This window comes from Lagopus muta, chromosome 6, assembly GCF_023343835.1.
Source record: "Lagopus muta isolate bLagMut1 chromosome 6, bLagMut1 primary, whole genome shotgun sequence".
NCBI lineage: Eukaryota > Metazoa > Chordata > Aves > Galliformes > Phasianidae > Lagopus > Lagopus muta.
In genome coordinates, this window is record NC_064438.1 from 45,568,973 (window position 1) to 45,596,692 (window position 27,720).

At 37.6% G+C, this 27,720-nt stretch overlaps 1 long non-coding RNA gene across 2 annotated transcripts; it reads right to left on the minus strand.

Moving 5' to 3' along the window:
• Positions 1-369: 369 nt before the first annotated feature.
• On the minus strand, positions 370-24,326 carry LOC125695141 (uncharacterized). 2 transcript variants are annotated; one of them, XR_007377833.1, is made up of 4 exons: positions 24,223-24,326; positions 12,684-12,744; positions 3,403-4,908; positions 370-477 (listed from the first exon to the last, which is right to left on the minus strand). It is a non-coding gene; the product is annotated as an uncharacterized LOC125695141 (long non-coding RNA). The 2 variants fall into 2 exon arrangements; XR_007377832.1 differs by lacking the exons at positions 12,684-12,744; positions 24,223-24,326 and having other exon boundaries at positions 3,403-3,453; positions 4,748-7,845.
• Between the last annotated feature and the right edge of the window lie 3,394 nt (positions 24,327-27,720).

The following is a 27,720-nucleotide window of genomic DNA, read 5'->3' on the forward strand; positions in this document are numbered from 1 at the left end:
TCCTTCTTTCTTCCTTTCTTTCTTCCCTTCCTTCTTTCTTCCTTTCTTTCTTCCCTTCCTTCTTTCCTTCTTTCTTTTTTTTGCGCAGGTTTCTCATGTATTCCAACACATATCATGCTTAGCAAACTAAGGTTTGTATCATTGCTGATAAAGAACAGGAATTACGAGACATCTAAACTGTGCAGGTCATTGCAAGGAAGATTCTTTCAAAATAAAGTATATCTCAGAGTGGACAGTGAGAAAAAATTTCTGGTCCTTGATTGCACTCACAGGAGCCAAGAGGGTTCCCTGTTCCATGGTCATTTGCCTTCCACTAAGTGCAGTCTGGTCATAAACTCAAAGATGCTGTGATCAGTTCTGCTTAGTATCAGTAAAGTGAGATGACATCAACATTAAGAACAACAATCATGCCAAAAGCTGTGATGCAGAGGCTGATGTAGCAGTCTCTTGAATGACTCACAATTTAGAAGTGACTCCCTATCGTAGGACAGACAACAACCAAATTTTTCCCTGAAAACTGAACCATACCATAACAATGTTCTCACAAACTTCCAAGAGAAGGTGACTTCACTCTAACATTTCAGTACTTTGGTTTGTCTTTGTAAGAATAATTCTAATTCCCTGTACATACAGTTACATATAGCTGTGTATAGGTATGTGCATCTAATCCCTACATACATTGCCTAAATTGTGTTAAACACAGTATCTATTTGGATCTCTTCCTATGCTAGGTTTTTACTAGTATAAATACAGCCATTTAAAAAGAATAATAATGATAACCACACACACACACACAGAGTAAGCCAAAATAATGCTTTTTTGAGTGACAAACATAAACCAAACTAAGACCTTTGTTGGTGAACTGCCTTTTCCCAGTGATTGAACTAAGTTCTTGGATCATCATGTAGCACACTGGATTTTAAACCACAAGAGATCCTGAGCACACACAACTACAAATCAAGTCAACAGAAATTGTGTGTGGTCAGCGATTATCATTCTACACAAGCATTATTTCCTTGGCTAAAGCTCTTCTTAATGCCACCAGACATAGTTAATGCCACCAGAACCTCTCCCCTCTCCAGAAAGGCCGTGGGAGATTACACCCAAAATAGCCATTTATTTGTAATGCAAAGAGCCTCAAAAGGATCTTCTAGGGAGTTAGAGAAACAAAATCAGCATTAAAAATAAATAAGGGAGCTACAGAAAAGGCAGCTATTGCATTGTTTTCTTTAACATATTCATGGAACATACAGGTTATTTTGGGGATTTTTAGAGTTTATGAGTATCACTCCAGCATAATCTAGTTGCTTTACTCCAGTTGGACTGGAATTACCAGCCAATTCTACACCGAGGGAAGCCTGTTTGCTAAGTGCCACCGATATTGAATGAGAACTGAAAGAGAGAGAGAGGGATCTTCCAGCTAAAAGTTACATTATCATTGCCAAACACCATGTAACTGAAACTTAATAGAAGCCTTGACTGCTTTATTTCTGGAGTGAGTGAGGTGTGCCAGATACTGATCAGGAAGATTCACAATTTTTAAAAAAGAAGAAATTATATTAAAAATGAATTCTTGCAAAGGTCAAAAGTTAAAAAGAAAAAAAAAAAAAAGGATAATTACAGTAGAGAAATATAAAATGAAAGGTAATAGTTTTAATGGAAGCAAGACAAATATGCCAGAAGGAATTACAAAATTGCTGCCTTGGTTAGATGTTATTTTGAAATAATGAAATAAACAATATCACCATAATTGGTTGCAGTGACCACTGGTTACACCACACAGATAAAACAGGGTCATCCAGTTAAACAGCTGAGGTAGAAGAATGATTATACTTACCTACTAATACTCTCGACCTTAACATAGGTCTCTAGATTAAATCACAGCATTCTCAGTCAACTGTATCCCCAGATGAATTCTAATTCATGCATTTAGGGGGAAAAACACAGTCTGTTTACAACAAAGGTCATTTGTGGAATGGAACACAAGACCCAAATCACTGAAGGACAGAAGTATGAAGCTATGTTTATATGACATTCTAAAGCTTGGGTTTGTTTCTTCTTATTATTTATAAAGCTATTTCTATTTGTACTGTTAGTACACACAAGAGTTTTAATACCTTTCTGAAAGTTAACGGAAAATTTTTAAATTAAATAGGATTATCTTTGAAGTCTAGATTAATTGATGGCTTTTCCCTTGCTACTCAACTTTCACCAGTTCAGGACTGAAGTTTCAGATTCCGTCAATGTTCCTACAAGTTTGAGAACTTATAGTTAAAACTTTATACTTTGGACCTGATCAAATGAGACAAGGCATTTTTATAATTTGAGATTATAAAGTATTCAGGGGAAACAACAGTGTCAGCTACTCCAGTGAACCAGAATGTTATGTCAGTATTTATCTGTTCATAGAATCATAGAATTTTTTGAGTAGGAAGGGACCCTTAATGGTCACCTAGTCCAACTCCCCTGCAACGAACAGGGACACCTACAGCTCAATCAGGTTGCTCAGAGCCCCATCCAGCCTGACCTTGGATGTTTCCCCCTACATTTTTGGCTGTCCTTAGGATCAGACACTTTGACCTTTGAATACATTTTTTCTACATCTTATTTCCATGCAGTCTGGTCTTCAATCTTTTGGTTTTGAAGGAAGTTCAGTTCTTTTATGATAATTCTGAGTTTTCTTGGAGGATTTGTTCCAAAGTTACTGAAAAGATATGCAAGACCATGGATTGGGCCCAATGCCTGTTTCAGAAGGCTGTTGCGGTGTATAGCTAGATATAGCTCTGGATCTGGAACTTAGCTGAGAACATGCAGCAGCCAGAAGACAGGGATAGCTCATGTTTCAGAAGTTTTACCAATTACATCTTCTTTTTTATGTGCTGACGTGGTGTTACATACATTTTTGAGAGTGAGGACTTTTGCCCTTGATAAATTATTTTTTGAGAGGAAATAATGACTCCTTCCCGCTCTGCCTCTTGCAGTATATATCAGCATACATCAGCAACAGATTTGGAGATTAAATATGCTCAAAACTTCAACAGATAGACATCAACATTTCCTAGGTCACTTCTTTGTTGTGCATTAACCTCAGGGCAGTAAATGCACACTAGGTATACCACACTGTGAAAATCCAAAGTGCTCAAGATACTTCAGGACAGACTGATTCATGAAAGTTTGTGCACATCAAATGTGAATTTATAGTCTGTCTTGGTCTACACTAAATCTGCAGTTGGGAAAATTTTTTCGTGCCGCAAGTACTCTGCACCTTTCGGCTATCACATGCCATGTGTACCAGAAGCATTGCACAATGGGCATTAAGAAAACAGTAAGCTGCAGACCTATATCAGAATCCTACTGCATGCTTTAAGAAATCCAAGTTTAACAGACAAGGAGTAACCTTACCTTAAGGCTGTATGGGCTTTTACATCGGAGTACTTCACCTTCAGAAATCACCTAAGGATAAAGAAATGCACTTCAAGCTTATTGAGGCTATCTTTCCGGGTCTTTTCAGAACCCTTTTAGCACAGTGCCACATGTCATTGCCTGAGCTTCAGTTTTGTTGCTCTAGACTGTTAAACTTGATGTTTGCAACAAAATCTGCTGTTTGGAACAGGGCATGAAGACAGATTGAAACAGTAGTTGGTGGCAGCAAGGTTTGTCTGTATTCACTGCTGTTTCATGCATCTATCTGAAGTGCTGTCCGTGATAAGTCATTGAAAAACCAATGATGGATGTGATGTTAAGGTCCAGAGTGCCAACATTCTGTAAGGCACATTAGACAAACTGTAAAACAGCTGAAAGAACTTTCAGAATCTTTGCAACCCAAAAAGTTCCCCTATTATGGATGTGCTCAGTTCATCCAAAATGGGTAGCACACTCTTCTGGTTTCTTTTGATTGTAAAGTATTTTCTTTACAATGACTTTTGAAGTCATTGATCACCAGATGACTAATGCCATAGTCTAGCAATCAGTTTAAAACCCACTAATTTTAGGCTCTCCTAACCTCAGCCTGCCCTAATTCAACAAAAGAAGACTGACTCATGTTGAAACATTAGCAGAATTTAGGGAAACCAGAACATAATTATAAATATTTTCTACAAATATCCCCCAGCCTGTACTCTGGCCCCAACAACTGGATTCTTAGTACAAGGACTATTTCAGTATGAACTTCAGGCTCTTGAAAGAGCTTTGCTAATATAAATTTACTTTCTTGTGCATGGCATACACTGACTTCAAAACTGACTATGGCTAGTGTAAATGCCGGTTCAGCAAGGCATTTGCTCAGACAGCCTTTGAATTGTGTCTTAAAATCCTCTGCACTGCAAAATACACTTTGCTGTATTGTGCATTTTGAGGCATATGGAGAGATGAAAACTGAAGCATCCACTCTACCAAGATAACCGTGGAGTTAGCCTGTGCACAGCAATTCCATCAATAAATTTATTCAAAAATCATTCATTCTAGGGGAACTCCAGCATTTGCAAATTTAACATCAGAAATTCTGAATCTGTGGTTGGATTTTCTGCCTGTTTACTGAATACTGAACAATTATGTGTTGACAGTTCACGGAATGTTAGAAAAATAATAGTCTGTTCCTTTCAATGACCAAACCACACAATTCTAGAAGTGACTGTGATATTAAAGATGCCAGTCAGATGCTATGACAAATGATGGCAAAATGTCACAATTTTTGCATTTCCTCAAGTCACAATAAGTTCCCCCTGCCCCAAGTCCCTGGTCACCTCACCTGCTGCTCTCTACCCTTTGGTTCAAACTGAGGTCTGATTTCAAATGTTCTCAAGCCAGACTGGTAAAAAACATGCTTTTCTCTGATGTGGCATTTGCAGTGTTCACTTAGAGGGATTTAACTGGAGAATTGCTCTTCTTGAAGCTTGAAGGAAAATAAAACTATGAGGAAAGTCAATTACTTTCGCTAAGCATTGCATCACATTGAAAAGAAAAAATAAGTACCACCAGAAACAGCTCTGAGGTTTTTCTATTAAAAGCACTCATTGCTATGTAGCACTGTATAAACAGGGTAGAATAAGAGTCAGTAAAAGCTGTTCAGGTCAGGGAAGAAAAACACATTTAACATTCATGTCTTCCAACACAAGGCTATAATGTATAAACACATAAATACACATACAGAAAAGATCATTACATTTCAGGCAAGAAGCAAATGTCAGTGCATTTGAGTTTATAGCACTAACAATCAGCTCAAGCAGCCACAGATTTCTTCCTTGGATGATGTGGACTTTGTGTAATCATGCTGTGTTTGCAGTGCACCCTGTGAATTAAGTAATTCAGAATGCCAACCAGAGAAACTTTCAGCTGCAGGCAATAATCCTCAAGGGCTACAGCAAGCGATTTGACTCCAGCTAAGATCATTTTCATATCACTGGTCTATAAACTCCACATGCTTTGCAAGATTAAAGTATGATTCAGTGCTCCCAGAGGCCGCTGGAAAGTCTGTGCCACTGTCTAGCAAGGGTGAGAACTAAGATCACCCCCACACTTTGCTGTCACTTCATTCTCTGAGACTTTTCTGGATGGAGCAGAGAAACCTGCTGTGGTATGGGAGGACTCAGCTGTGCACAGGGGAAGCTTGAGCCCCTGAACTACCCACACTGGCACCACACTGACAGCGAGAGTATTCCAGCAAATCTTCAGCACCTTGGGTTTTAACGGGTGTTGGGTTAGGTTTTAATTCAGATTACATTGCAAATACCTTCCTGTGTGATAAAGGGCTAATTGCAGGAATAGATGGAAACCACAGGGCCTCTAGGGGAATTAAAACTCTTAGGAAAGCTGTACTTAGCCATAGGCAAATTATCTTGTTGTTGACACTGGGTGTAAACCACAGGTCCTCCTATTCCTTGTTTGCCAACCTATTTACTGCCCTGTTGAGCATAAAAAGAGCTAAGCACTTTAATACCATTACAGAAAAGTCTGCTAGACGACCTGCTGTGCAGGGTCCAAAGTGTCACTCTTGTTACTGAATTCTTGTTCAGTACTGACCTTTTACACTACAGTTAAAGTTGTGGTGATAGAACAAATTTTCAAGTAATTTGCTCTACCTCAGGCAAGTTGCAGGATATCGACATCAAGTCAGTATGATTTAATTTAAAATGTTATTTTGAGATAGCCTTTGCACTAGCTGAGCATTATGAACTACTGATGGATGTTTTTACTGTGTTTATTTTAGCTGAGTTCGGCTGTTTTAAGAATGATTCAAATTAAACCAGAATAAGCCATTCTAGAACTGAGAAAAGCCAAAAAGAATTTGGCTTCCATGTAATGACTTGTACCGATGTAATTAATTCAGTATCGAGAAAACATAAGAGCATTTTAGTTGTCAGACAAACTGAAAAAAAAGTATTCTTGATACAATTTAAAGAAATGCTTTTGGGGATTACTTTCTGCTAATGTATCAAAGGATTATTTCTAAATGCTGAAAGTATCAGAGCTACCTTTTACAAGAAGTGGGCCAAAATTGAAAGAACAGATTTGAACTCTTGAATTTGTGGGTTGGAATGTAATTCTCACACCTATTTATCCAGCCTTGCCAGACTTATTACCACCACTTGAGCCCTAGGAGTGAACTTACTTTTACTGCTTAGTTTCCTGATCTGATGCAAAATTGGAATATGTGTATTTTATGGTTTGGGAGTAGGCAGAGCCAAAACTGTGTAGAGCACCATTCCACTCAAGATCAAGTATTCTCATCAAGATCACTTAATATCTGAGGTCTTCCATTGGAACTTTATTTTGTTGAAGATGCTTATGGGAATTTAACATGATGTAAGTGAAGCATAGCTTAACGCAGATCCAACAAAGTCTTCAAACTATGTTTCTGCCTATTCCTCCCAGTAGCTGCAACTAGTCTGGAAAACCAGTTGATCTGGCACCAATTGCTCAAACAAGTGGTTTTAGCAAAATTTAGTTTCTGAGCAATTTTTTAAAGCAAGCTATTCCTCCCACACCCCTCCTAGAAACTAATTTTTAAGGCCACCATATATTTTTTCTTTCCAAAGTAAATGTACACAAGCAAAAGTAATCCTTACAGCATTAAAAACATGGAAATTAGAGAATTTAGGACTTCAAAATGTACCTACTTGAGAGACATTTGGGAAAACAGAATATACATTCACTATGAATAAAAGCCAGTTGTTAACCAGTACAAACAACAGTAACCTAATCTATTTTTCTTTTCAGGAACACTGGTATCCTATCAAACACCTTTGCCTCCTGTTATACAATTCTACCACAGCAATAAAATCAACTGTCTGCAACAGTTCTAGTTCGTTGTATGGTTAATACCAATAATGTACTCAAAATTGATGTTTAACAGAGTGAACTGATTTGTTGGAGTGTTAACAGCCACAGACTTTAACTAATAAACAGATCATTAACTGCTGGTAATAAACAACTTGCCAGGATCATTTATTATTTAAGAACATACTTTGTCTTACAAAAAGATAGCCCCATTTAGGTCTGTGTGTGACACCTTTCTGGCTGTCACTCAATGTGTGAGACAGGCAAAGCTACTAGAAACTATCTGCCACACACTAGATCAAAAGACATTAAAAACCACTGTTTTTCATCAGGAAACAGTAGGAGATAAAAAATATTAACTCCTTCTACTGTTTAATTATATAATCAACATTTTTACAAAATTCTTTACAATAATGCCTCTAACTGCAACATGAATAATCTAATTTCCAGCACTGATTAAGCACTGTAACTTCTTCACCCTTCTTGCCATATGGAATGCCACTGCTACAAACATTTCCTTCTGGAGGTAGTTCACTGTGGGTTATGCTATTTATGTGTGAAGAGCTTTCATAAAGGAGAAGAAAGGAAGACAAGTAGAAAAGCCACAAGGATTTTGTTCTAGAATCAACAAGAGAAAAATAAACTTGAAATTGATTTTTTTTTTTTTTTTTTTTAAAAAAAAGGAACTCCTGTGAGGAGTACAGGCAACCCAGCCTTGAGCAGCCTGCTCAAGATGTCTACTCAAACATGGGAAGGATGCAGACGATGTCTATCAAAGGTCCTTTCCAACCTCAACAGTTCCATGTTTCTGTTATTTTGCAAAACTAAGGTCCAGGTAACAATTTAACAATTTAGAAGTATCATACAATTATTCTGTATGATGGCTGCAGATTTACCAGTTACAGTAGAAAATCTTTGTTTTCCTGCCAATCATTCTGAAGCTGTTCTATTTGTAATATAATAAAATTTTTCATATAATAAGATGGACTGCCATTCCAGTTTCCTTTTGATCCTCATCCATGAAAGGAGTGAGGATAGGCATAGTAACTCAGAATACTACAATACTTTGCTGAAAAACAAAGACACCTAAGATTTACTTATTGCTACAAAAATTAAGCTACCAAAACCATCAGATGAAGGTGCCCTAGCCTTTCCCCTGCTTTACTTCAACAACCTCATTACTCACTCCCAGAAATGTATAACCATATATTCTGAATAAAAGGTAAGAGCATATCAGCGATACTGTCTGCTATCCAGATTTTAGATGAAGAGTCATGTATTACTATTTATTTTTCTAGTGTCTCCCTAGAGACATCAACAGAAAAAATACGAGATTATTTTGGTAGGTATTATGTAAATAAACTACACAAATGCCCCAAAGATATTACAGCTTGTCTGCAAACACAGTTTCAATAGAATGGCAACCCTTAATAATTAACTTTAAATTGCCTCTGAGACACACATAACACTTTAATCATGGACAGCTTACAAAGTTCAAGGAGGCCTTCTTAATTCCAGATCCTTTAAAAGTGAAGAAATGCCCCTTTAAGAAATTTTTTTTTGTTTATTTTATTTATTTTAACATCCCTGTGCAAACCAAGGAGAAAGCATTTTAAAGTCATCATTAAAATAATTCTGATCTTAAACTAATATCGCAAATTGGCTATTACTAGCAGTAAGAAACAAATACTGTATCTGCATGCTGGTAGGAAAAATGCTTCCATTTAATCGCTTGTGGAAGAAGCACTTTATTTATAGACATACTGTGCAGAAGGAAATTTGTCTCTTCTGCCATATAATAAGATGCATGGCTTTCTGCCAGGATGCTGGCTATCCCAGGACGTTTGGTGTTCCATATACCAAGAATGTGGAACTATACTGCCTATAAACAGAAGAGGCTTATTTTTTCCAAGGATACTTTAAGACATGCTTTTTCTTGGATATATAGTTGAAGAATTAGTGCAGCAGTTACGCGGTTGCAGGAGAAGGATCTTTCTTTTGTATATTCATCACCAGCCACTTTAATTAGCTAAGGGATTGCTAAAATATTTCTTGCCAGTCTTCCTTCTCCCATTTACAGAAGATACTAAAAAAAAACCCCAACCTCCTGGACTTTCTGGGTTTTTCAGAGTAATTCTCAAGACTCAAGGTATTACTTACACAAGCATTTCCACTTAGCAGGATAACTCACATAAATAAGGATTGCAAGACGGGGATTTGCTAATCTGGGAGAAACAGTGCATCCAATTAATTCCTCTGTTTATTTAGGTAGGAGTTTTAGCTCTTTATTATCTTCAGTATCTCTGACCACAGCAGAGAGGGGTGGAGGTAGAAGGGAGTTAAAGATGGATTTTTGAAGGGAAGCCATAATTAGCTCAATCCTTGGATTCAGCTCAGGAATGTTGTTACTGCTAAATAGTTCCTTAAATGGAGCATTTATAAACCAGAAGCAAAGCTGTAATATTAGAAGAAAACTCAAAACAAAATAATTTTAGATGCAGAAACCGCAAGGTTAATGCCCTGGCACAGTGACATTATCCAGTCTACAGGACAAGGAAGGAAGAAGTGTGTGACTGATGGTAAACCAGCGCATTATACCCAGTTGGAGCCCTGGTAGGACTGGGAGACCTCAGAGGTTGTACCCCTCTGAAACTTCTTAGAATGGTGCCTGGCTCCCACATGAGGCATGTGTGGCCCTGCTGCTATGTGCCCCATAGCCATCTTTGGAAACTCTTGGGTTTCCACCCAGCCACATCCTCTCCTTCTACTTGCCCTCCCCAGCAGCTATCCTGTGAGGGATTCCTGCCCAAACAAATGGATATGAAAATTTTTGGCCTGGGAGCAGCCTGGCTCCTTGTTGCCTCATCTTGCAGCCCTCCCACAGCAGACGTGGGGTTGGAGCCTACCTCAGGACATGTTCCAGATGCTCTGAAAATAAAACTATGTTTCATGTCCACTCCTACACAACCATGTCCTATCATGCCCTGGACTCAGCCCAGTCTATTCAAAACAGATTTTGGCTTTTATCACACAATCTATAGGCCTGATCCAGCTACCAAGGAAACCATTTGGACTTAAGGACAAGTTCAGGACCACAATTACTTCCCAAGCAAAATAAATCATTAAGCTATGATGCAGAAGGTTAATGCCCAGTCTCCATGCAAAACTGAATTTAATCATTATAGATCAGGGTATTTGGGGGCAACATCTATTTTGTAACTTCATTAAAAAAAAAAAAAAACAAGGTATCCATAGCTTGTCCAAAATTTAAAATTATTTTCCACATTTCAGAATATATATATTTTTTTTAAACAGACAAACCTTGCTAGTACTGTAATATCCCAAGGAAGCTTGTTAAATGGCTTTCCAAGGCTATATGATCTTTATTAAAAAATTATAGCACTGTCTCTTGGACACAAGCAGAAAAAGAAATAATCTATTTTTCAGATCAAGACTTGCAGTAGTGGAAAATAAATCTTACAAATTCTCTCTCAATTTCCATTTAACATTTCCTGTTCCGAATGCAGACACAGTTGTCTCCTAAGCGTTCTTCAGTGCATTCATAAATTGCAGGAATGCAGTTTTCTTGACAAACCCGTTTCAAATCCAATAAAAAAAGTAATGGGATTAACTGCTTGGATATCTAGTCAAATATTTTAATTTAATAGAGCAAAATAAAGTATGTTAATATATTAAGAGTGCAAAATAAAGTTAGTAAGGGGAAACTGAAGGCAAAGAAGTAGAGAAGCCATGGGATTTTCTTGCACTTCGGTATCAGCGGCTGTGTAGGAATTTGTGCAACACAGTTTCCCATGAGTGGTGACTGCAAGTGATGCTCTGCACAGAGCACAGAGGGAGTGAGGGAGAGGTGGGAGAACACAAAGCTCCATGGTCAGATCCCCACATAGGAAGAGCTTTTTTTGATCACAAACAGAAAATATTACAAAGTTTTGGTCTGTGAAAGTTTGGCCAGACCAGTTTATGGAGAGCTGTGGCAGCACCAGAGGTCAATTGTGCAGGGAGTTTCCTCCACATCTCACAACACTTTCTATACAGGAGAAACTGGAGACGTAGAAATGTAGCACAGCTTCTCTGAAATTTATACATCTACATATACATGCATAGTCATGTATATATGCATGCATATAGGAGAAATTTTTACCATATGGATTTTCCCTTCACCACTTTATTTAAGATGTAGAACCCAGGGGGGAGGAGGTAGAGATGTAGCAAAGTGAGAAAGGCTGCTTCTTAATTGATGTTTGCGAAACATAACAAGTTTCACAGTGAACACAATGCCTCTGACTAGCCCTGAGGAGTTGTTGTAATAAATACAGTAGATAGGCTTCGTGTGGGCCAGAGAAAGTCATTAAAATGCTGCAGCCAGCTCTGTTTGGTTTGGCATTGCCTATGATACAACTCCAATTTTAACAACAAGCTACAATTGTATCAGTAGAAAAAACCCCTCAGGAAAGAAAAAAATGTATTTTATTTGGAGAAAATTGTATTCAGATATCTGAATTTCTCATTTTGCAGCAAGAAATTGTTTTACCTCAATTTTTCTTTACTTCACCTGCTTTATTTTCTTATTTCTTCAAGCAAATCACACACACACACACACACACACACACACACACAAGGAAAACAGACAAAAGATCCCCACAGAACTGCATGACTGGAATTTATCACAGTACTGTAAAAACTTTGTCTATTCAGATACTTCAGTATAAGCAGAACATGGCAGCAGCATCAGCTGACTTAAATAACTCATTGTAAAATATAAACATAGATGGATGAGTAAATGTAAAAATAGTAACAAGCTGTTATAATTTATGAATTTTCCAATCAAAGTTATTTCCAAAGTATTTTTGTATTTGAATACAAATATACTCCTGTGTACACGCCATCATTTGTAGTCTATGCACTTTTTCCTGCTGGATGCAGTCCATGCCTCATGACAAACCACCTTGGGCACGTGGAACTACTTTTGTTCTCTTCTTGAAGGACAGAAAAATGAGTCCTCCAGGAACAGAGCATCATATTTATAATGTTTTCATTTTGTTTTTGTAAACCCTCTGATGAGCACAAATGATCCCAACTACGTTCTATAGAAAATGAATTAAAGTATCTTGCAGGTAGATCTGCTGTACTCATTCGCCCTCCCTGCACATTCTTCTAACATTTCCATGCATTTCTGAGCACATGCCAAAATTAGAAGACTTCTCTTCCATGATATATTTTAAAATAGGAAAATTGTGAAGTCCTCTAAGTGCTGCAAACACAGATTTAGTTCAAAATTATATTGTGAAATGTTCTGGTAACGTTTACAAATGTTATGCTTATGGATACAGAAACATTTCCAGTCAGATCTCTACTGGGCATGCAAATGCCTCGTTCACCTCACTCACCTATGAACGCTATTTTTGAGGCATCCCAAAGCCTTTCAAGTCAATCTTCTCAGACTTCAATCTGGAGTAGCAAAGAAAGATTAGGGAAAAAAAAAAAAAAAAAAAAAAAAAAGTAAATAAATCTGAAATGAATTTAAAAGAAAAGTAATCCATTAATTTAATAGGAAATCTACTTCCAGCCTCAAACACCCAGAAGTTCTGAATCAGAACCAAAGACTGTAAGATTAATTTACAAACTGGAATTCTACAAGTTCTTTGGTCTTTACTTTTTGCTTTTTTTTTTTTTTTTTTTTTTTAAAAAGGGTTTGGGGCTAAGATTTGCAAGTTTTTCCCAGGAACTGCAAGAGCTAAAATCATTCCTTTTCTATGAAAACTGAGAATCACAGGTAATGAAATGTGTCTAGGAGCTGGCATTCTAAGGAAAAACACCAAATGTCGCGAGACTTGTAATAAGAATCAGGAGTGTTGGAAACACTGTTATAATCTTGCTTTCAGAATGCAATAATTCTTGTAAAACACAAAATAGTGCATGCTAAACCAATCTTTTCCAAATCAATACCTCTACATTTTAACTTACATTGGTAGGCTGAGGATTATATGGCTGCTATTTTTATACCAGAACAACTTACAGGGCCATGACAACAAATTTTAGTTGCTAAAATACAGTATAAATCAAAGACCAAGGAAGGGAAATGGACTATTTTTCTCTAACATGATCCCTGTTCCTATTTGCTATGGACATGATTAAACTTTTCATTTCATGGCCTTACCTTACATGACCCTCTCATGGGAAGGACCACGGAACTTCTTCTAAATAGAGAAGAGTGCTTTGTGTGTGGCAGTATTTTCCCAGAAAGGGAAAAAGTTACAAGCATCAAGTCAGGAAAGTGAAGGAAAAGACATCACATATTTGGAGCTCTACAAGCAGTAAATTTATTGTCAGTAGTCAAGTTCAAATAGCATCATCTGGAGAAAAAAAATCCCTCTAGAACCACAGCACTGATGAGAAAAGAATTTTGACCACTTGCATTCTGACATTTTTATGAATTTAATTTAAGGTGGCAAGAAGAGATCTAGTAAAAATGTATGAATGCCCACCAATGGGAAAAAAACAAATAACCCAAAAGAAAATGAAACACTTTTTTTTTTTCCTAGAAGAAAAGGTCTCATAGCTGTTGATGTGTTTTTAGGTTCCAAGCCAAAAGTATTTGTATCATCATTTCAATAATGGGACAATAAGAAAAAAACAGGCACAAACTTTTTTGACACACTGACCTGAATTGCTTTGATACAGAGGGTGGCACCTAAAATGAAAACTGAAGTGGTTTGATTAATTTCTTTTGTGATTTCAGACAAGACAAGTAATTCAGTATTTACAAGTTTTCAACGCCCACATTTGCAAATATACTTCTGAGAAGAGATGTAACATTTCCAGAGGCACATCTAGTGCCTTTTTTCCATAGTATGTTCTTTGAAATCCTTAGAGGAAACAGAACTTTGAAAAAAAAAAAATCTTGTACTGCCCTGACCTTCTTCCTCCTCCCCTACTGATATACATTTAGTAGGATACTGCAGAAATGAAAAGATCTTATGTGATATATTTGAGATAAAAACACTCTTCGATAATGAAAGTTAACGATATGCTCTTCCTGAGGTGCGCAGAACAGGACAAGAGTCAACAGACAGAAGCTGCAGCAAGGGAAATTTCAGTTATAAGAAAAAAAAATTCTTCACAGAACTCTGAATCACACTGTCCAGAGAGCCAGATTCGCTTCCACACCTGGAGATCTTCAGAACATCAGGAAAAAAAAAAAAAAAAAATAGGCCCTGCATTTAAGTGGGAAGTGATCATGTGTGATTATGATAAGACTCCTTTTCACTCCGAAGATTGATGTTTGTGAGATCCGTGATTTGCTGAGTTTTTTGTTTTCTTTTTTTAATTCTTTGCCGTTAGAGCAATCCAACTTCTACACATTCATTTCCTGTAGCAGCATTACAGTAACAGTCACTCCAAGTGCTACTACTGAACTCAACATACTGGCTTTACTGCATATATGCAGCCTAGGTGGGACTGTTCTTCCTTGGATGGAGATAACACAAGCTTTAATCTACCATCCTCAAAACCAACTAGAGGAACAGTTGTAACAGTATAGAGCTATTTGATAGCAAAATCTAACACCATAAATGACAATGTGTTGCACTGCATACTACCAGAACAATACGTAATATCTAAGCTATTTGTTTTGGATATATTTACATAAGGTTGTAATCATGTCACTGGTTGAAAGATGCTAGCAAAATGAGGATGGAAATAACCTGAGTAAAGATGCCCCAGGAGAGTTCCTAATGAATGAGGTCCCTGTGTCTTTATCAAGAAGCAGATTCTTAGGCACAAGGAAAAAAAAAATACGTCAGTACTATTTGTAAAGCAGTACAGTGCCTTTCCACGCAGTCTTCAGTTTTGCTTGTTAACAGGGTACTTAATCAACTGCAGCATTCTTATTGCTCTACTGTCCTGCCTTTTTGGAGTTACCAAAAGGTATCAAAGGTATCTTCACAGCAACTTTGGGAAGCCCAGGAACTGTTGGTGAGGACTCAATACTCACTCAGAAACAAAATATATGCTATTCCCCAGTTAAACTTTTGACAGCCATCAAGAAGCATGTCTTAAAAAAAAGACAAAAAACAAAAAAAAACACTAAAAATAAACAAAAGCATTCAGAGAACTTGAGATATACTCAAAGCACATGAGATTATTTCAGAGTGGCGCAGGGGCTCCTTGCTCTGAACTACATGATCTAGCCAACTTGTTATTATTGTTGAAATAATGTGCAGCCTCTAGATATGAGTCTAATCCTTGGGTTTCCACAGGATGGAGCACTGGATTTGCATTGGGACAACAGCTGCAGCAAGTGAGGCCTGAGCAGCTCTTGAGATCCGAAGTAAACAAACAGCAGTTTTCTATGAGGACATATTGACCTTCTTGTGCCTTCTGCAGTGAACATTCTTGTGAGGTACCATACCATAAAAGATGACAGCATTGCTCCAGTTGCAACAGAGTGACTATCTAATGATGTGCAAATCCCCAGCTAGAAAGAGAGGGTCTTGTCAACCAGATGCAGCTTGTGTGTCATTCTGTTGTTAAAGTCAGCTATATGTCTCAATTAATTGCTAAGTATAATGGCAAATTGGATTTCCCTGTTCCAAATTTGTGCATGCAAATGCCATTAGAAATGTTTTGCAGAAGTGGGTTCAGAGAATTGTCAGACAAATGAGCTGCAAGTGTTTGTTGTACAGGAAAGCATCACTAAATGCTATTACGGTCTCATGTGAGCAGGTACTATATCTGCGAGGAGAGCCCAGTCCCACTGAAGATGTTTTAACTAGCATAATTTCACACTGGTCTTACTAAAAGTGGTTGAGAATTGATTTTTCAACTGTGGGCCATTTTTGGATGGGGGACTTGCAGTGCATTGAAAGTATATGAGGCAGATCAAAACATGGTTAGGGCACCAAGTTTCTTTAAGTTATAGACAAAACCTGTGTTACTCTTGATCAGACTGAATTTTGTCTGTTTTTCTGACTAGCTGTCCAGAATTTCCTGAGTGAATGAATAGACAGCCATTTCCTCAAGTGAATAAGCCAAAGCAAATTCTAAGATGCTACACTTTAGAAATTACTATGATCACTGGATATAAAAAAAACTCTTTCCTTGGTAAATATTGGCTTTTCTTAAAGGTATAATTCTGAGTATCATTTTACTGTTGGTGATGATTAAATTTTCAGATTTCGACACCTTAACAATTGACCTTGGTCAAGGTTTTGAATTGCCCGTCAGATGAAAAAGCTTTAGACACCAAGCAATTATTTAGCTATAGCCATCAGGATAAATATTCACCAAAAAGGAAAATAGAATGAGTGCACATCTCAAATAGAAAGTGAAAAAAAATATAATCAAAGTCAAAACTTAATTTGCATGTGTCCGCAACTCTGCTCTATAACTTTTCCCTCCTCAATTTCCATTTATCAGAGTATGCCAAAGGTAAAATTTAAGACTTCAAAATAAAATTACATCTTTTCAGTAGCTATCATGAAAAGATGAGGAGTAGAAATCTAACGTCAAATCAAATTAAAGCACATTATAGTGTAAATTCTATGTGCATTTTGCACATTATTATATCTTGACATATCATGAGTGACAACATTTCATGCATGCATTGTACTTCTGAAATCAGAGAAAGAGCACAACTAACTTGCTTTGCTCCACAAACAACTATGATATACTCAGAATCAGGATATTGCTAAATTTATTACATTAGAAGAATTAATAGTTTAGAAGAATGCTTCTAATGCTTCTTCTAATGATACAGATAACCTGTCCTTCTATTAAAGAAAGTTGTATCCAATTCCAGAGGTAAACTATTCAAGTTGAAACAAGAATTCTGAAAAGTAAGAAAGAAACAATTCACTCACAGAAGCCCTGCCCACTTGTCAAAAGAGCTTTACATATTTCTCATTATGTACATTCTCATACAGGAAAACAAAGTAAATACTGCTTGCTAGTCACTACAGATCAGAACAATATCTTTTTACGGATGAGTGAAGAGCATCCTCCTCTTACAAATGTCTTTTTACTATAAGCCCTTTTTCCTTCACAATAATTTTGATTAATCTAAGGCTATTTCACAAAGACACATAGACCTACCATTTGCCAGGGACTCTCAAGATGTCTTCCCAAGTTTTTTTGTCATTCCCCTTAGTCTAAAGGCCAGGTCAAGACACCGATAGTCCTCTTGTGAAATTGCAATATCTTTACTGCAGCCTGTCATCCTGACACAACTGGATTCATAAAGTGACCACTTCCACAGACATTTTTAATATGTTACACAGACTAATGCCTTTTATTCTTTGCCTTTTCTAGTCCTGATGTACTCTATTACTAAACCAGATTGTTAAGAAGCTCTTTCAATCATTTCTTCAGTAATTTCACCCGTAAGTCCTTTCTCCTTGTCACCCACCTTCCCCTAACAGGAAGCTTCCTCTTCATTTCTTTGGTAAAAACAAATAAATTCTTTTGAGTTCTTGCTTTTGGCTAGGATCCAACAGGTAGTGAAAAGATAACATCAACTTGCACCTCTTTAGCTTTTTCAAGCCAAAAAAGTGGCTTACCTCTTCTGATCCTTCCCCCAAGACCAAACAAACTGGATGCTACAAAGAAAGTGCAGCAAACTTTTTATTACAGCTACACTATAGTCACAACAATTTTTATTTTATTTTTTTTTTTAACCAAGCCTTTTGGGGACTTAAAATTAAACTTATCAACCCTCTTTCATTTAAATCTGTAGTCAATATAACTGCAGATACTGTCCCTTCTTTAGCAACTTGGAGGTACAGTTTTCACAACCACACATCTGACGTACCATTTCTGAGTTTACTTTGAAATAGGGAGGTTTGCTGATTAGAAGCCATTGCAAATTAATACTAAGATGCTTGGAGAGGTGCACTATCAGAGCTATGGAGAATAGCACTAGCTTTCCAGAGGAGAGAGGCATAATACCAACAAGATGAACACACAAGTATTTCTTCCCCCTTCTCCTTTTGGGATCCAACTGATCTGAGAAGAACAAGGACTTATTTTGAAATGAAGGATGAGAAGGTTTGACAATAATACCTTTTCTTCTAGAGCCTCACCATAATGAACTACAAAATAAATGTAACTTATAGTTGTTAGATCCCACACAAGTTCTCTTTCTTTAACAATGACTTGCTTGCTTTCAGCTGAACTTTCCTTTGCAACAGGCTGTCTCACTGGTCACAAACAAAAACATTTAGCAAGGCTTTACAAAAAAAATTTAGCAAGGCTTTTTGTGGGGCAGTATACAACAAAATACACAAATTCATATTTATACTTTGCATACTATTGTTTTCTAGCTATATCTATTATCAATTTTCCATTTTGATTGCCTGGATTGGTAGCTCTAATTTACTTAATTTCTGTCTGCCTCAGTGTCTGCGATTATAAAATAAAGTCATATGAGTAGAAATACAAAATGCATAGTCTATAGGGACTATGGCCAATTCTTGATAACAGTGGAAATTTTGCCACAGGAAAAAAAATAAAAAATAAAAACAGGAAAAAAAAAAACAGGATCTGCTTGTGGTGTTTAGCTGGACCATCCACTTAGGTAAAACTCAGTAAAGTTACACCATTGTAGAATTTGTCTTCCTAAACTGATTTGTTAGGGGCTGTTTTTGTTTCATTTTCACCAGTCACAAACATTGTTTCTGAACATTAAATAGTGTATAAACCAACTTTTAATTTAAAACACTCCTGCAGAAAAAAAGGGCACCAGGAAAACAGCTGTTCTATGCACAATAGTGACACAGTGACTTACAATGACTAATTAATGAGAACACCTGGAGTATCTTTCAGAGCTAAACTGGAAACAAAATACTGGAGATTAGGTTTTCAAGCTACTGGTGGTCCCCACTAATCTCTTTCAGGTGTAAACCATAGTGTACGTGGAAAGCAAAATCTGACTCATTCCTGCGAGACAGGAGGTCTTCAGGCTAATAATTGCAGCATGTAGTTTCCATAAAATTTACAAGGTTGGCTTTAAATTTTAGTAGTGGCAGGCTTGCAATAAATGCCAATGAGGTCCATCAAAATGAGTATTTGTGTGTGTCCTCATAAAAATAGATCAATCTTTTTAACAGACTCCATGCAGAGGAATTTGTATAATTACAGCACATATCTACAGCTTTAGAGTCCTTTCCACACCAAAAACAACATGCTAAGTCATAAATACAGCGGAAAAATAAACACAGGAACATAATAAAAGAGATTTGGTCGAGCTAAGTTGTTCTGTCTCAGCTAGCACGCTGTAGCTAACAGTTTCCACTAGGGGTGGGCAAAGGGATTATTTTCCTTGTTTGTCAGCTTCCTTCTCACCTTTGCCTCCTGCACTCTTGGGACAGCAAGCAAGTCTGCTCACATAAAGAAATGGAAAGGGAGAATCAGAAAGGAGGAACGGTTCCACCACACACACATACATTCATTCCCAGGCCACCCATTAACTCTTATCATGCTGGTCTTGATGGAAACACTCAGCAAGGAGTGAGAGAAGAAAAGCAGCCCAAAAGAAAGAAGAAATTAAGTTCACACTCTCTGCGTTGTGCCTGTAACTTTCTAGTTCCACAGTCACAGCTGAATTGTCAACTCCAAGCAATAAAATACAGTTTATGTACAAGACTCTCTACCATGCCAAGTTTCCACACACTTCAGCTGAATGGGAGGGAAGGCTGTGATTAAGTGATTCTCTTCCTAGCCCTGCCACAGCTCTCATCCTAATGAATTATCTACCAGCAGGGGAGAGTTGCAGTGTTGTGTGTCACGCATGCTCTTCTTCCAAGCTTACCTCTGCCAGGAGCGAGAAATGTGGTACACAGAAGCAGGGGCACAAAACTAGGAAAAACAGCACTTGAAGAGCAAGATTCATTTCAGTGTAGCGCCCTCCCTAATAAGACTAGGACAGAGCTAGGTGTTTAAATACCTCAACACACAGGTGACCATTTAGTGAGATTTTCAATTACTCATCTCATAATGAGCCAAGAGGTAAGCAATTGAAAAATCTCACTGGGGATAAGGAGATTTTAAAAGCTCAAGAAGCATCTTTTTATTCCTTTACATTCCTAAGTATCTGCTCTAAAAGCCAGTCATTGCTTTCCAAGTTGACTTTGTTTTCTTTGTGTAATGTGAATAGCTGTAGTATTGTATTGTTTTTAATGAGCTTAATGGATTCAATTTTTGTGCAAGACAGAAAAGAGAGACCAAGTATGGGATCCAATTTTACTAATTTTAGGCACCTGAAAGTAAGGCATATGGATCTTAGCTAACTGATCAATCTTCCTGTAGACATTGGATGGAGCAGACATCTCTGAGAGGGATGGGTCAGCCCCTAGAGGTTCCTGTTCCACTCCATTTACTACAAAGGGAGCATAGACAACAAGCTAATCTGGATGCCTAATTTGTAACAGCTGAAGCCAGATGAGATGAATTCCTCCTCCAGTGATTTAGCCAAAGGCAGAAAGAAAACAATAGGAGTGCAACACACTGATTTCAGTCTCACAAATCTCCAGCCAGTTGTTTAACCAATGAAGTGAACTTCCCACTTGAGAGGAGGTGTCAAAGGCTCTTGCCAAAGCAGTTCCAATTTTAACACAACAGAACACAATAGAAGTTGTGCTGACTAATAAGTACAGAGTTAGAAGCTGGAGGGAACAAAAGGGAGATACAAGCCCAAAGCCTTTCCTCCAAACCAGCCAGTTCACAAGAGAAATGTTACAGCAAATACATACAGGTTGTATCCACCCAAGGGAAGAGTGCTGCTAATGAAAGAGCTGTGGGTCCCAACAGAAGGAGTAACATATCCAAAAGTAAAATCAGTTCCAGTTTTGCATTATTCACATTTTGGTTTTACTTGTACCTCTGTATGACTTCGTGCTTCCTAATGCTGTTAGTCACTGCAGTGCCTGAACCACTCTAATTCAGCTAAACAAAGCTCCAGCTTTCTTTTTCATAAAATGCATTAAGTATTTCTTTGATGGACCTGAGGAACCTGTACAGAAGTCATGCTTTGGAGGCCAGAAATTCAGGATTCAGTTTTCAAGTCTGTTGCACAATTAATTCTTATCTGAAAACCTCACTCACCTTCTCAGTTTCTCACAAACCTGACCCCATACTGGTAAAACCCTGGGCTCTAACACTTGTAAGTTATTTTCCCTGCTTCTTGTTCCCACACACAGAAGGTGACTGTCAGTATCCTAGCCATGCCCTCTCCTTCACATGAGCTTTGCCCAAGTGTTTTTTCATCAAACTTGGTCTGTCATTAAAGGGAGGTTTCCGTTTCTCCCACCATTCATTTCTAGAAGGAGCTTAGCTCATCACAGAACAGGATTTTAACCTCGAAGACCATTACTTACAAGACAATACTCTGACACTTGCCTTTAGCCTGATGGATTGGCATGTGAGGGTGACTTCTCTCTAATTTCACTCTTTTCCTACAATTTAATCATTTACAGGATAAATAACACCAGGGCAATGGGGCATGTTGTATGTTTGTGTAAACAACAGTATCCATTTTAATAGCTTTGAACCAAAAACAGATTTGGCTTAATTAAATAACTGCATCAAATCTACTTAGCTGCACTGCTCTACCACTTGCAATCTGCAGAGGTTGCTGTAGATGCAAAATCATCAAATTCCAGTATGGTTGCATCTTTGAGGCAAATGGGATTTGTTTTCCAACATGTTCTAAATCTTCTTTATAGTCCAGTAGAGCAGCTTTCTCTCTGCCCACACCCTGAATCTTCTCTTGAATATTTTTACAAGCAACTTAATCTTAAGCTGATATATTATTATTGTTTTATTTATGCTTGCTGCTTTTCAGGAGATTTGAAAGCTTTTCCAAAATGACTGAAGACATGCCCAACAAGCAGATGTTTTGTCTTGGTAGACTAATGGAATGAGGTCCAGACATCAGGACAATGAGACAAACTGGGGAAAGAAGACAAATGCCCACATCCCAGGAGTAGTATATTTCCCCTGGAACTGCCAATGCAGTGCCAAGAAGCGTAGTCCTTTTTAGTCACATGGACTTTGGATATGAAATACTGTTATGGGGGAAGGAGAAGGAGAGCAGACCTGGTGTCATGTCAGACAAGTTGTACACACAGAGTCATCAGCATTTATCTCTCACAGCCTAGGCTGCATTTTAACAAGGGAGTTGAAGATGAAAAGATTTCTGTTTCCATTGCAGATCCTTAGAGCCATCCATTTGCCCTATCATATGCTTACTATCAGAAACTGCTCTTCAAAGCAACAAAAACTACTGTACTGCATAAAATTGACAAAGTTAATTGTATGCAGCATGTTTCCTCTACCATAAGTATTCCCAAGCACCATTTGTTTCTGGATTTCACTCTTCTCTTAACTAAAGAACAGCTACATTATTGTTTCATCTGTAGCCCAACTGTTTTCTTTACATTTTTACCACTAAATTGAATCTACTGCCAGTAATCTAATTTACATTTAAAATGCACAATATGCCAACATGACCAGACTTCAATAAAATTTTTACTAAAACTCATAAATGCCTTGATTCTGGTGTTTATAGAAATTTTAGACTGTTCATTCCCCAAATGTTATGTCGCTAGCATCCCAAAATCATTTCCATATGAAATAAGAAACATTCTTAGATTCATGCTGCGTCAGGAAATACAAAATGTACTGTCACATCGCTCCCAAAAATCAAAGATTTATCAGTTCTTAACAAAATAATTTGAATTGCATGTCCGGACCACAGGTCTGCAGTAGCATGGGATATTAGCTTCACTCACCTGCTACGATTTCTTCCTGCCACACATCCTGGTCCCTTCATTTCAGATTACAAATGTTTTTTTTAACACTTTTACTTCATTTATTTTTTCTTCCTTTGCAACGAAAACTGCTTGATTTTGAAATACTACAGAATCCCGTAGGACCCTTTTGAGCACTTCCCATCATGACAGAATCTGCCCAGAGATATCTTTCCTGCAGAGCTACTTGACTATACCAGGAATATCATTCACTAGAAGTTTGGATTACATTTCTCTACTGGAAACTAATCACCAAATTTGTAATTTTGGTGAAAACTTGCAAGAAATTCAGATACAATTGGGACAGAGTTTTCGTGGTGATCTTATTTTATTTTCCTTCTAACGTGGAAATGAAATGGTAGACACAGCTCATTACTGTTCTTTCTAAGTATTTCGGCTTTGTTTTTAAAAAGAATATTTTCAGGGAGTACTATCTAAATAGAGAGTTAAAGTAAGATGTGTTTGCTTTCAATTAATTGACTGTCTATGTTATTTTGAAACAAAGTTAGTGAGATGTGTACAGGCATGCACATGTTCATTCACAGGGTTGGTCTGAGTCAAGCACTCAACTTTTTTGTTTGCTTGCTTCAGAAATCAAGCCTACTATGAATTACTCCAAAAGTTCTTCAACTCACAGTATTTATTTATATCCTCCAGACAATCTTTAATCGTGAAGAAACTTTTTTCTGCCTGCATGTATCAGAATGCATACAAACTACAGCAACAGGATCAATGGTCAACTAGTCAATACAGTCATAGTTTCAGCCATTGCTGAAAACATTGCCCTACAGTATGAGCAATCTGATTCCATAAATAGCTGCTGGTATTTGGTATTTACTTGCCCAACGCTATCATCTATATAAAGTTATGCTTTGAAATTAGGGTCAGAGATTGATACGTGCTTCTCAATCCAAGAGGCTGAGAGAGCACTCTGGGCCATACTTTACATCTCATTTTGAGGATTCAAGTTTTATATGCTGGCATTGTGGAGTGGGGTAATATTCATCTTTGTTGTAAGTTTCTGTATAATTAATGAATATAAATATGTTATAATTATGAAATAAACAAGAGAATTAGGCAAAGCAGATTATAATAACAAAAAGAGAATAGATAGAATGCTTACCTGCATCCTGGGCTCACTGTAAAACTCCAGAGGAGGGATCTCCAGAAAAGAACCTTCGCACTGGTAGTCAGCTCTTAGATGGGTGTAGGAGAGGTGCAGCCAGGCTCCACCCCTTCCTGCAGCACAGGTCAATTACCTTCACCTGTTCTGCCATGGCTGACTCATTGCTCGCCTCAGGTGATCAATCAGAGGTTCAGGCTGTGATTCAGCAGTTCTCATACAGTTTCTTTACAGCAGAAAAATGCTGAAGAGAGATAAAATGAGACAGAAGCTCTCTCTTGCTTAGATACCGGACCACACTTGTTTTGGGTTGAAGACAGCTAGCAGCTGTGTCTTTCAGAGATGAGTCAAATACCTTTGGGTAGGCTTTTTACATCATGTCTAAATGCATGTAATCAGACTCCAGGACAAGAAAAAAAAAGAAAAAAAAATAGACAGAAATACATTATATTGCTTAGAAATATCCCTAGTTCAGTTATGAATGCATTTTCCTATATTGAACTCTAGGACAGAATTCTAAGGGATCAATTCTGTATTTGGGTGCATACCTCTAAATGCATGGTTTGGCTCTGAAGGAAGAAAGAAGTGAGAAGGTCTGGTTTTATGCATAACAGACCATTGCTCAAAGTAGTTCTCTGAAAATTTTAATAGGATTTTTGTGTACAATAGGATTGTTGTACTCCAGGGTGCAACTATTTACGTAAATATAATCATGCTATTTATGTAAGAAATTGAAAGGTTTACAGTAAGAATCAAGTACAATTTCATCCTGAAGGAGTAATCATTTCATTGAGAATACCGAGTTCAGGTTTAACATTTCCTTTTTTCCTTTTCCAAGTGGTTTTTGCTAGCATTCTTATTACACTCAGAACTACATAAAGTAAACATACATTTTAGCAAAGCCAAAACTGCTGTGCCAACAGAAAGCAATACCCTGCACCTGCTGAGAAAATCTCCTTTCCCAGAGCTTGATTTTTGCAAAAGTCCTTGCTGGGACATGGAAGATCTAAGTTATCTTACCCAATTGGCAAACATCGCAGCCCTTCTGAAAACCAGAACTCTGCATGCAGCTGGGAGAGCAACACCAGATACTTAAAATCATGTACAGATCTACCCAGGTTGTTTTTTTTTCTGGCCTGTTATTTCAATTTCAAGCATCTGCTCCAATTCACCTGGTCTATGCAACAACAGGGTAATCCTGATCCACCTGAACCTTGAATATCAACACAACCATGACATTAAGCATGTGGTTCCTTTGCTGAAATACTCTCCACATTCACTTACTAGGGTCTAAGTTGATCCTGGTGTGCTCTTTATCCTCTCTACAGGCTATTTCAGCAGAGATTTTGTGGTTTCTTGAAGTGGTAACCTGATGATCAGGGCGATAATGTGGCACACTTGTTTACTGTACTGAATGAGAACCTATGGTGCCTGGGAAGAATAATCAAGTAAAAAAACTTAGAGTGTTAAACCTAATGAAGTAGTTCCTTCTTATCCAGCAGGAGATTTCAGTCTTGGTATAAGCTTTCCAAACCAGATATTGAGGAAAAGTCGTATTAAAAGAATTAAAAGAAGAAATGTCACAACCCTACCAAGGAACAAAATGAGGCAGTTCCTGGAAATTGAGAATTAAACTTACAGCAGAGCTCTCTGAATGTCCAATTATGAAGGGGGTAATGAGAGATGATTGAGTGCTAGTAAGTACTTAATGCATTTGTATACTTATACAATATTGTACCAATATTTGATTACTTGGGAGACCAGGAGAGATGTTTTCCCCACTGTTCTGTTGGACAAGTTGATCCTGATCTGCTATTGTTTTTTTCCCTAACTGTGAAGCACTGAATTTACTGACAGCAGTGACAAGATATATAATCATATAATAAAATAATAGAATGGCTTGGAGTTGGAATGGACCTTGAAGATCAGCCAGTTCCAATCCCCCTGATGGGGGATGGGCTGCCACCCACTGGTTCAGGCTGCCCAGGGTCCCATCCAACCTTCACTGAAGGCAGTATATAGGCAAAGACTCACAAAGAGTTGATACTAATACTAGTCCAAAAGTTCTTTTTTCTTTTTCTTTTTTTTTTCTTTTTTTCTTTTTTTTTCTGTGATAAATACTGCAGGAACAGTGGGAAATGTATTCTGCCAAATCTTCCTTTGAAGCTTGCAGCATGAACCCAATTACCTGAATCTGTAGTTCACTTTCCTGGAGCATCCAGAGGTTCAGTTCTCTTATAATGATATTATCTGTCATGATCAGAACCAAAGCTATTGGGTATGGTGTTTTCTTGTACTGTCCTTTCCATTCCTCCTATAAAATAGATCTCAAATTTATTACAGGATGTTGAAGCCTGCTGATTTGCAGAGCACATGGAGCAGAAACTCTTCAGATCAGAGAGCTGGCTGCAGTAGAGAGACTTAAGTCAGCAATCCAAGGAGTGCTCTGCACATCTCAAGGCAAAGGACACTGGATTAATAAGCTTGATAGAAGAAAACTCCCTTTTCCAGAAGATCCACTCTTCTGCTTGGGCAGAATAATAAACAAGTGTTCAGGATGACCCCAGCCATAATAAACTATTGGTTGAAGGACAGTGTGTGACAAAAATGTACAATAAGATTGTTCTGGAATTTTTAGCTCAGGCTATAAATTCTAAGACACACTTTTTACTAAATAAATAAATAAATAGAGCAGTAGACTAAATTTATTGGTAAATTTAGCTTAGATGACATGTTTTAGGATAGTAAGCCTCAAAAGTCAGACATCTAAGCACAAAACACATAGGTCTTGTTTATGATCCTGAGAAATTCTATCTCTGAAGGGATGTGGGGATCTGTGTGGAAATTCATATGAATGTCAACTCCACCATTGTCTCTGAAGGGCAAGTTCCTCTCTAGAGTGAGTACCAATGAAACAACTGAATGAGAGGCTATAGAATCATACATCTGGGCACTCAGACAGCTACAAAGCTGTCCAAGCTGCTTCAAGTTAAGTATTCATACAGGCCACACACGTATGATGACTGGCTCTGTCAGTTTTGGAGAAAAAAAGATGTGCAAGATCCAGTGGATGAAAGATGAATCTGGATATTTAAATCTTCAAATGAGACTCATTTGCCATGTGAGGGGATGTAAACTGTACTAGGGGGCTCTGGCATGGGAATGTCACCATGCTGTGGGAGGCCTTCTGACTCTAGAAACTGGAAACCAAGATTAGAAGGTTGGGTTTGTTTGTTTTTCCTAAAATATATGCTCTAGTTCAACTACTGTTGTTATTGGTCTTGGAACTGCAGTCAAGCACTCAAAGCATATTGTCACAGCGGTCTCTTTTGGTTATCAAAACCTATGAAAAAGAGAAAACATAAACAATGCTTTGGAGGTTTATTTTGCTACAAAACAAAACAAAATCCACCAATTTCAACATATATGGCCAATAATTAATTCGATTTCTTATGCAGTTCACCTCTTTGCCCTACTGTCAGTCTACCTTAGGGCCAG